We start from the raw sequence: 11,218 nt of genomic DNA on the forward strand, positions 1-11,218 counted from the left end.
CTATTGTTACTGTTGTTGCTTCCCAACTTGGGTACCATGCTTCCATGGCAGCCATGACACAGGCTGCTGTCCAGAATAACCCAGTGTGGCTCACTTGCAGATCTTCTGAGGGCTCTGAAGTCAACATTCAACCATGGTTCCCTGGTCTGGAAGGCTGTGCCCTGTTCATGGGCTCAGAGAGATCCCTTTGTTGCTGGGCCTCTATTGACCTGTCCTGCCTTATCAGTGGCATGCTCCTTATCCTCGATGTTCCTTCCATGGCAGAATATACACAAACACCACCATCCCTCTTGTCTTCGCCCACATGGCTCCTTTTGTTCCAGAGAAGACTGCTTCCTCCTGCAGTGCTCTGGCCCCACAACTCTGGTGATCTCATTGTGACCCCACTTTGTGTATCTCCCTAAGGTAGCTCAAGATGCTTTTCCTCCAAGCCAAACAGGGCACACACCTTCCCAGAACCCCTTTTTGCTTCTGATGTGGTTTGTGCATCAGTCCAGGGACCAGACCTTATTCATACAGCTCCTTCACCTGGCTCCCAGCATGGACCGAATCTGTATCAGACTGTTGAGTGACTGAAGGATGGTGAGGGCACCTGAGCACAAGGAGCAGGAGATATAGAGCAGGTTTGGTGGCAACAGTAGTGTGCGCATAGGGAGAAGTCAGCAGCCTTGGCCCACAGAGCCACACCCGAGTGAGATTGTGTTTCCAAAGTATGTGGGAAAGTATAGATAAGAGGTCAAGGTTCTCTGGAGAGCTGTCTGCATTTCAGGGTAGGCCTGTGGTAGATACAGGGAGTAGCCTGGGATGTTTTTAATCATGAATGGAAACACAAAGGTTGGCCTCATTCCAAGCATGAGGCCCTTAAAGCCAGTAATTTAGCTTAATCATTTACATAAATTGAATCCATGGTTCCAGAAAGGAGACATAAAGCCTGGATTTGGGTCCCTCCTCTTCCTTGCCAGCTACATGGCTTGGCAGAACTCCTCTCCTGTTCTCAGTTAGCTCAAAATACAATATCCATCGTTATCAACTAACTGTCCTTGTGAGATGCAGCTGCCCCCTGGCAGGATGTGGCGAGGCTCCAAGTGCTGATGTAGGAGAAGCTGTGAGGGTGAGGAGAAGCTGTGAGGATGAGGAGAAGCTGTGAGGGTGAGGAGAAGCTGTGAGGGTGAGGAGAAGCTGTGAGGATGAGGAGAAGCTGTGAGGGTGAGAAGAAGCTGTGAGGGTGAGAAGAAGCTGGGAGGGTGAGAAGAAGCTGTGAGGGTGAGAAGAAGCTGTAAGGGTGAGAAGAAGCTGTAAGGGTGAGGAGAAGCTGTAAGGGTGAGGAGAAGCTGGGAGGGTGAGGAGAAGCTGTGAGGGTGAGGAGAAGCTGTGAGGGTGAGAAGAAGCTGTGAGGGTGAGGAGAAGCTGTGAGGGTAAGGAGAAGCTGTGAGGGTGAGGAGAAGCTGTCAGAGTGAGGAGAAGCTGGGAGGGTGAGGAGAAGCTGTGAGGGTGAGGAGAAGCTGGGAGGGTGAGGAGAAGCTGTGAGGGTGAGGAGAAGCTGGGAGGGTGAGGAGAAGCTGTGAGGGTGAGGAGAAGCTGTGAGGGTGAGGAGAAGCTGGGAGAAGCTTGACTGCTTGTCTTCAGCAGCAGGAGGCGCTGGGAGTGGCTGTGCTGTCCCCAGAGCCACCACTTGAGCTTCAGCAAGTGCAGGCCATGAGGGTGCACAGCTGGGCCCTTCTCCTGCGATTCACCTTCCTCACAGAGAAGTGACCACTGGCTTGCCTCCGGCCTTGTCAAGGACATGAGGGACACTCTACCTCAGTGAGGCCTGTGTGGACAGCGGGTGCCCAGCCTCTGTCTTAAGAGTGGCTTGGTGAGTTGTCCTTGTAGTTTTGTTCAGTTCTTCATAGAAGGTCATCTAATCCTTGTTTATCAATATTAAAGAGATCCAAAGAACCAGAATGCTTCTAGAAGGAAAACTGAGGGACTGCCTCTCAGGATGCCGAAGAGGGAGCACTAAAGTCAACCTGGACTTCCTTGGAGGACCTCAACTCCTCAGCTGAGGATACGAGGTGACTCTGGCCAGAGAAGCCGGGGATTTAATGCTCAAGGTCATGTGGCTAGTCAGAAGTATGGCTGTATTTGGAACTCAGCTTGACTGATCAAAGATCAGTGCCCTTTCTCTAGCATCTCATCATCAGCCAGAACCTTCTAGAAAGGCAGCTTTGCTCAGATTGTTTTGTGAGGAGAAACCTCACAGAACACAGACCCACCAGGCTGTGAAGTCCCATGTAGGCCAGGTTGCAGGGACCTACGGGGCTGTGAGGCACCCAGAGACAAGCAAGTGGAGGCAGCTTTCAATTTCTAGGCTGACGGAGTCAAGAGAAATGAGCATCAGTAGTTATTGGAGCCCAGTGGGAGCTGTGTAAGGAGTGGCTGCCCTGCTGTAGCTGCAGTGTACAGGAAGCAGACGTGTTGGTCAGTGGGAAGAGCCATCAGGAAAGAGGGAACCTCAATCAAGAAAAGGACTCCATTAGGTTGGCCCGTGGGCAAGTTTTGGGGCAGGTCTTTTCTTTTTTTAAAATTTATTTATTTATTTAACATCCTGGCCACAGTTACCCTTCCCTCCTCTCCTCCCAGTCTCTTCCCCCTCCCCTTCTGTTCCCACACCTCAGTTCATTTCCTCTCCATTTATGTTTAGGAAAGGGCAGGTCTCCCATGAGTATCAACAAAACATGACATACCAAGTTGCAGTAAGACTAAGCACCTCCCCATGTGTTAAGGTTGGACAAGGCACCTCAGTATGGAGAGTAGAGTCCCAAAAGTCAGTAAAAAAGTCAGAGACAGCCCCCGTTCCCACTGTTAGGAGTCCCACAGGAGGACCAAGCTACACAACTGTCCCATATATGCAGAGTGCCTAGGTCAGTCCCATGCAGGCTCCCTGGTTGTCGGTTCAGTCTGTGTGAGCCCCCATGAGCGCAGGTTAGTTGATTCTGTGAGTTTTCTTGTGGTGTCCTTGACCCTTTTGCCTGCTACCATCCTCTCTTCCTCTCCTCTGCAGGATTCCCCAAGCTCCACCTAATGTCTGGCTGTGGGTCTGCATCTGTTTCCATCAGTTACTGGATAAAGCCTCTATGATGACAACTGGGCTAGGCACCAATCTAGTCACAGGAGATGGCTAGTTCTGGCTATGTATCCACTGTTGCTAGGATTTTTAGCTGGGGTCATCCTTACAGATTCCCAGGAGCAAGGGACATACCAAAATATAATAAAAGCAACATACAGCAAGCTGTTTGCCAACATCAAATTAAATGGAGAGACACTCAAAGCAATTCCATTATAACAGGAACAAGACAAGACTGTCCACCTCTTCATACCTATTTAATATAGTACTTGAAATTTTAACTAGAGCAATAAGACAACTGAAGGAGATTAAGGGGATACAAATCAGAAAGGAAGAAGTCAAAGTATTATTTGCAGATGATAAGATAGTATACATAAGCCACCCTAAAAACTCTTCCAAGGAACTCCTACAGCTGATAAACATCTTTAGTCAAGTGGCTGGATACAAGATTAACTAAAAAAAATTCACAGCCCTCCTATATACAAACAATAAATGGACTGAGAAAGATATCAGAGAATCAACACCCTTTACAATAGTCTCAAATAATATAAAATATATTGGTGTAACTCTAACCAAGCAAGTAAAAGATGTTCTTGACAAGAACCTCAAGTCTTTAAAGAAAGAAATTGAAGAAACTATCAGGAGATGGAAAGATTTCTCATGCTCATGGATCGGTAGATTAACATAGTAAAAATGGTCATCCTACCAAAAGCAATCTACAGATTCAATGAAATCCTCTTTAAAATCCCAACATAGTTCTTTACAGACCTTGAAAGAACAATACTCAACTTCATATAGAAAAACAAAACACCCAGGTTAGCTAAAACAATCTTGTACAATAAAAGGACCTCCAGGGTATTTTCTTAATAACTGATTAATGTAGGAGGGCCCAGCTCACTGTGGGTGGTACCACCCCGGGCAGGTGGTCCTGGGAGGTAGAAGAAGAGCTGCTGACCACAAGCCTGAGAACAAGCCAGTAACAGTGTTCCTCCATGGCTTATGTTTCAGTTCCTGCTCCCAGGTTTCTGCCTTGAGCAAGACAGACTTCATATTGGATGAGTCTTTTGAGGACAGGCAGTCTGGAGCTGCAGTTCCTGTGGGCACCTCTTGGGGTAGAGAAGGGCAGAGTGTGGCAATTAGTAAACACAACTTCATAATGCAGTCATGCCTCACCCTCATGAAAAGCAAAGGGCTGGGACCACAGTGCCTGGCAAGACAGACTTCCTGTCCCCTGTGAGAATGTGTGGTGAATTTCCTACTGGTGAATATGGGAAATCTGGTTGTGAGAAGAACAGCCTCTTGGAGACCCTCCAAAAGAGAAAATTCTCATGTAGCAGGTGGGAGAATGACTGACAGGTTAGAGATTCCCTGGACAACATGAAAACCATGTGTTTTACAGAACGGGCACCAATGATTCACTACTGTGCCCTTGCTATCTGGGACAAATGTTAAAATTTAGCTTTGCTGGCAAATCCTTGTTCCTTCATAGGCAGGGCACCCCAAATCCTAAATTTCTAGGTTAGAATTTGCATGCTCTTTTAACGAATTTCCTATCAGCCTCCTCTATTCATCTTGGTTTTGCATGTCTGAAAGAAGAGAGCTCTCGTCTACAGGAACACTCTTGTGGTGTTTGAAATGCAGTCTCTCCTCTTATGAATTCTTGTCTCTTCAGAGATGAGCCTCTCCTTGGCAGCCTTTCTTCAGGGAATGCCCAAGGGACCAAGCAACACTCAAGTTATTTTTAAGTCAAACATATTCACACTGATTCGAGGATGGTGTCAGCTCATGTTGACTGAGTTAAGCACACCATACAGAAGCAATGATTGAATGATGGTCTGCCCCCCAAGGTGCTGGGGGAAATTTCTCGTCCTTACCCATGACAAAAGTGAAACACAGGCAAAAAAGGTTTCTATTTCCCCATGTCATGCCTGGAGTACATGTCATCACAGCCTGATGGCAACTTGCCTCTCCACACCGATCTTGGATGACTTCTGACAATGTTTTCTTTTTCAGTTGCATAGGGATTGTTGTGCCTGGCAACACTGTCGCTTTATGATCTTTGGGTGTAGTGAGGGAAAATTGGCAGCTTCTGAGCAGCTCGTCTTGGAATCATGGGGAAATCCTTGTCCCTTCTGCTCTGCATTCTTCCTGGCCTTTAACAAGCAAGGCTTTAACTTCTAAGCATATTCAATTTATATGGACTGCATGAATAGTCAGCCTAGAAGAACAGGTCTTAGAATCTTCCTTATGCTTGTTAGTAGATCTGGCAGATGAGCTAAGTCATGAGTTGTGTTAGTATTGTGTTCCCTGAAATATTGTGCACACTAATAAACTTATCTGGGGTCAGAGAATAGAACAGCCACAATATTAAACATAGAGGATAGGCAGTGTTAGCACACGCCTTTAATCCTAGCATTCCAGAGATAGAGATCTACCTGGATCTCTGTGAGTTCAAGGTTACAGCCAAGCATGGTGACACACGCCTTTAATCCCAAGAAGTGAGCCTTTAATCCTAGGGAGTGATGGCAGAAAGCAGAAAGATCTATAAGGTGTGAAAACCAGAAACTAGAAACTTTTGGCTGGTTAAGCTTTTAGGCTTTGAGCAGCACAGTTCAGTTGAGATTCATTCTGGGTGAGAACTCAGAGGCTTCCAGTCTGAGGAAACAGGATCAGCTGAGGAATTGTCGAGGTGAGGAAGCTGTGGCCTGTTCTGTCTCTCTGATCTTCCAGTATTCACCCCAATACCTGGTCCAGGTTTGTTTTTATTAATAAGACTTTTTAAGATTCATGCTACAATGAGTGTCAAGCTTTCATAAGTGTATGGACAAGGCATGTGTATCTCTACAGTTCAGCATTTGGCACAGGTCAGTGCCAAAATTCTTTCTATTACTATTTCACTTAACAAATATTTATTTAGAGACCATCACGTACAAGGCAGTGTTAGGCACTGAGGATGTTGTTATAAGGGAAAATAAATTATTATGTAAATAGTTTTTAACTTAAATTTAGTGAAGATTTTTGATCTATCTATCCTTCTACTCATTCACCAATCTTCCACCTATCATCCATCCATATGACTACATAATATTGTTTTGCCTTGTCATATAACTACACATGGCTGGAAAGAATAGTGAGAAACACTAAGTACTGCCATTACTATGCTTTAGCCAACAGATGCGGCCTGTCTACCAGCCTGTGCCCGTGGGGATACCCAGGATCCTGCTCATAGTGACGGAGGAATAAGAATTTAAGATTTCCACATAATGGGAAGGAGGCAGAACATCATTTCAAAGAGCATGTCTGTGTGGCTCAAGACTCTGTTATCTCTTGATGTTTACATTTATAATCTTTTATTCATTGATACATGAATTTATTCAATGAACCCTGATTAAACACCTGCTATGGACTAGATACTCTGGATACAGAGATGAGTACCATGTGGTCTGTGATTTCAAAGGGCCACAGGCTGGTGGATTACACTGATCCATGGGAGATCTTGAGTTGCAAGTCAACATCTATCCTTGAAGCTTCCTAATCTCAGCTCATCTGATAGCTGGATGGTGGTGCTATTTTGTCCTTGTGATTTTTTCCAGAAAGTTGAGTCAGGCTTTGAACATGTTCCCATAGTGGTGATTATGGCAGAGGATTCCAGCAGTTGCACACTTGATACTTCTTAGTGGTATGGTGTCTGGCAATGAGATGATCATGTAGACTTGAGTGGGGTGTAGAAGGCCAAAGTGAGAGTAGCATAGAGTTCTTGTGTTCTGTAGCCTATCACCCCTGGGCAGAGGCCCAGCTCTTTGCCTATGAGTTGGAGGATCCCAAGTAAAGTTGCTGCCTCCCCCCCCCCAGAGCTGAGGACCAAACCCCAGGGCCTTGCTAGGCAAGTGCTCTACCACTGAGCTCAATCCCCTGTATTTTGTTGGGTTTTTTTTGAGACAAAGTAGGGGGAAAAAGGATAAACATCAAATCATAAATCACTAATTAGCAATAATTTAATATTATAGAGGCTAGGTGATGCTTCTTCCAAGAATAAGAAAATGACTATATGGAAGAAAACAGTGGTCTTCCCACCCCTAGGACTAGGGTGGGATGGGGTGCGGGGAACTGAAACAGTTGCTGCCTTCTTATTCCTCTTTCTCTATATAAAAAATTGGGTATAGTAATAGTCTTTGAATCATAGATAGTGGAGTAGAGTAACAGTCTTTGAATGGTAGATAGATCTGTTCTTTAAGTAATTGTGGTAGTAGGTCCAAGCCTGCATATTTCCCAAAGCCTGTAAAACTAAGAATCAAAACAACATGTTATTTCATATAAATGGAAAAATCAGTGTGTGTGTGTGTGTGTGTGTGTGTGTGTGTGTGTGTGTGTGTCCTCACACGTGTGCACATACAGGAAAGTGCTGGATTGCAGATTAGGGAAAGTAAATCTAACTGTATTTGAAACAAATTATAGAAATTCACTGGAAGAATTGGGGAAGCAAGGTGCTAGAGTAGACTTAGGGAAAAGTGCACAATTTTTGTTGGTAGGAAAAAGGGCTAAAGAATGGCTCACGAAAGCAATACTTGGATAGGTACACTTGCTTCCACAGGTGTGGGTCAGCAACCTTGAAAATGGCTAAATTGATTCTACTCATGGTGACTGGATTTACCTGGAATATTCTTTGTCTTTGGGCATAGCCTTTTCTCTACCACCTACTTTCTTTCATGTAGATGTAACCAACCGTCTTATTAAAATAAGAAACACAGAACCAATGTAAAAGAGAAAGCCGAGAGGTCAGAGCTCAGAGCTAAAACCTTACCTCCTGCAGTGCTCCTAGCTTCCCCGAAAGAGAGCTACTTCCTGTGTGTCTGTCTTTAAATAGTCTTTCTGTTCTGCCTTCTCATTGGTTGTAAACCTAAACACATGACTGCCTCATCACTGCCTGTAAGTACCACTCTCCAGGTATTAAAGGCGTATGTCTCCAATGCTGGCTGTATCCCTGAACACACAGAAATCTACCTAGCTCTTCTACCAAGTGCTGGGATTAAAGGTGTGTGCCACGCTCTTGCTATGGCTCTAATAGCTCTGAACCCCAGGCAACTTTATTAACATACAATTAAAATCACATTTCAGTACAAATAAAATGCCACCATACTTTCATTCTTGCTTGCTCTTTCTATTTCTCACTTGTTTCTCCCTCTGTAGCTTCCTGAGCAAGCTCTTTAGACTGAACATTAAGTCACCAGTATCTTCTTTGGATGGGTCTGACTAAAATTTATGTTTCTTTTTTCTCTCATTTTATTGATTATTATTTTGTTTCATAAAATTCAGTTTGAATAGTTCTAAAATAGTTTTATGGATTATCTTTTTCTTTTGTATTTGATAGAGATTTTATACTAACAATTATAAACATTGTGCTTGATATGACTCAACTTTTTATTTTTACATATGTTTAGGCTTCTCAAAGAGCTCTAGAAATACTACAGAAAAGGTATGCAAATCCTTCCATCAGCCTCCTTTCATGTTTACTTACATTTTACATAATCCTATAATAATACTGAATCATTAACTAAACCACAGACTTCATTCAAACTTCACCATTTTTTCTACCAATGTCACTTTATTTAAATCTAGGATCCAATCTTACACCGCATACAGCATTGAATTCCTTTTCTTCATCTGTGACATTTTCTGTCCTTTGTCTTTAGTGACATCAACCCTTTTGAAGGGCTTTGGCCAGTTACTTTGTGTATTAGGACAGGCCCATAGGGTCAAGGAAATTGGCTCAAACCAGTTGCCAAGGCATGCACAGAATATACTTCCTTATGAGCCAACCTGGAGTCTGCCTGAGGGCCTACCAACAGGCACTGTCAGAGTTTCTGGTTGCTGATCATGCCCAGTCAGTAAGGATTGACCACACAATGCCACCAGATTGGGACACAGCTTGGGTGCTGGGAGGAGGGTGTATAAGGCCTTCCCTGTTATTGAATAAAGAAAGTTTGTTGTTTGCCTTCAACTGACTCCTAGTGTCTGTGTCATTGACCCTGCGCCTTCTCACCTCCTCCCCTGAGGGAGCCATTAGGATCCAGCAACAACTTTGTAGATTTGTCCTCAGTTTGGGTTTATCTTTGATTTTCTCACAATTAAACTGAGGGATGTTTTCAAGATGGTGTGCTTTCTTTGGTACATAATATTGTGGTATGAATGAAAATTGTGATATGGGGACTGGAGAGATGGCTCAGCTGTTAAGAGCACTTGTTCTTGAGGAGGATTTGGGTTTGGTTTCCAGCATCCTTGTGGCTTACAACCATCTAAAACTCCAGCTCCAGGGAATCTAACACCCTCTTCTGACCTCTGCTTTGTCTTCTGTCCATTGACATATTTGTCTGCCTTTCTGCCAGTGCCCTACTAACTGTTTGGTTTATTTATTTATGTATTTATTTATTTATGTATTTATTTATTTATTTATTTATTTATTTATTTATTTATTTACATCAAGCTTTTAAATTGGGTGTTTTTTTTTTGTTTGCCAAGCTGTGACTGTTTATTAACTGACCAGATTACAAAAAGACCATGGGCAACACCTTTGTTCATTTGTCTAATAAGCCTGTTTATCTGGTCTTCCCTGTTGCCAGCATCTCCACCTTCCACAAAATGAGTTGTCTTTTTCTTTATTCCACCTCGTGGAGAAGATAATTTGATAGGCCACAGGAAGTTATTTGATTCCTTGAAGCGTTTTCCATCTGTATAGATCTCGTGAATCAGATCCTCCATGTAGATGATGCCGTACTTTCCAAGAGATCGAGCAGTCAAGGAATTATCTGTCAAGGCAATTCTCTTCTTACGGATTTTGCCATAGCTGCTTTTGTAGATGAGCTCATTCACTGAGTTCAGGTTGGGATACCCCCAGGCAATGTAGGGTTCCACAATCCTCAGCATGTTGATTAAAGCCTTGTTGAACTTAACAAAGGTCCCACTGAAGATCTGATGAAGACGGAGAAGCTGCAACATTTTGCGGACCTTTGGGCTTACACCATTGATACCTCGGATTCTGATGACAAATGCCGACTTGGGCTCTGCAAGGCACGTAGAAGTTTCCTGCTTTCCTTGCCATTCTAGCCATCCGAATCTCGGTGCGGTACATTTGCCTGTATTCCTTGTGATGGTGCTTTGCCTTCTCATAGATAAGCTTCCTTCTGGTCTTTCGCAGTGTCTTCAGGGCAAACTTCTTTGGAAGGCACTTCACCTTCAACTCTGCAAAATTCCTTCGCTTCTTCTTGAGGGTTTCTGGCTCAGCAGGAACCTTCTTTTTCTTCTCTGGCACAGCCTCCATGGTTCCAGTCGGAAAAAAAAAAGAGCAAATTGGGTGTTCTTATGCCTCCAATTTTGTTCTCTTGTCAAGTCTACTTCCTAGTCTTTCCACATCAATTTTAGAATCCACTTCTTGAAATCTTTGTAAGCCTGCTGGGATTCCAATGGAAGCTGCATTGGTAATACACATTAAAATATGGCAAACTGATACCTGAGCAACAGTGAATCTCCTAATCCAGGAATATGTTGTCCTTCTCCATTCACTGAGTTGCCTTTGGTTTTTGATACCAGTGGTTCATAGCCTTGAGCTCAGAGAACCAATGCAGAGTTACTAGATCTATACCTATACAATCTTGATACCATCACAAGTGATATTATTTAAACAATTTCAAGTTCTGAGTGCTCACTGCTATTTACAGAAACACATCTGGACTTCATGCAGGTTTTGTAGTGTGCAACCTTGCTAAACATCTATTAGTTTTAGGCACAAGTTTTAAGATACTGTTCAGATTTTCCATGTAGACAATCATGTTGTCCAGGCCCAAAGACAGCTTTATTTATCCCTTGTGATCATATGGTTTCAGTTTCTCTCTTCTTGTGCTGGACAGTACTACATGGAGGTGAGGCAAGGACATCTTTGTATTGTTGCCAGGCATAAATGTCCCCAGGAAAAAAAAGAAATCTTTTTCTGTAATGTTAGTATAGAACTTATATTCCATCTACTGATCATTTTATCTCTTTTCTACTTGTAACCACTCTAGCTAAAGAATTGTCAACATTATTATCTTTTCAAGTGAATCTTGTGTTGAAATAATTGAT

The 11,218-nt window shown here is 43.5% G+C and overlaps 1 pseudogene; it reads right to left on the bottom strand.

Annotated features, from left to right (window-relative positions):
- Positions 1 to 524: 524 nt before the first annotated feature.
- On the bottom strand, positions 525 to 10,421 carry LOC102917519 (large ribosomal subunit protein uL30 pseudogene; annotated as a pseudogene).
- Between the last annotated feature and the right edge of the window lie 797 nt (positions 10,422 to 11,218).

The sequence above is a fragment of the Peromyscus maniculatus genome, chromosome 1, assembly GCF_049852395.1.
Source record: "Peromyscus maniculatus bairdii isolate BWxNUB_F1_BW_parent chromosome 1, HU_Pman_BW_mat_3.1, whole genome shotgun sequence".
Classification (NCBI taxonomy): Eukaryota; Metazoa; Chordata; class Mammalia; order Rodentia; family Cricetidae; genus Peromyscus; species Peromyscus maniculatus.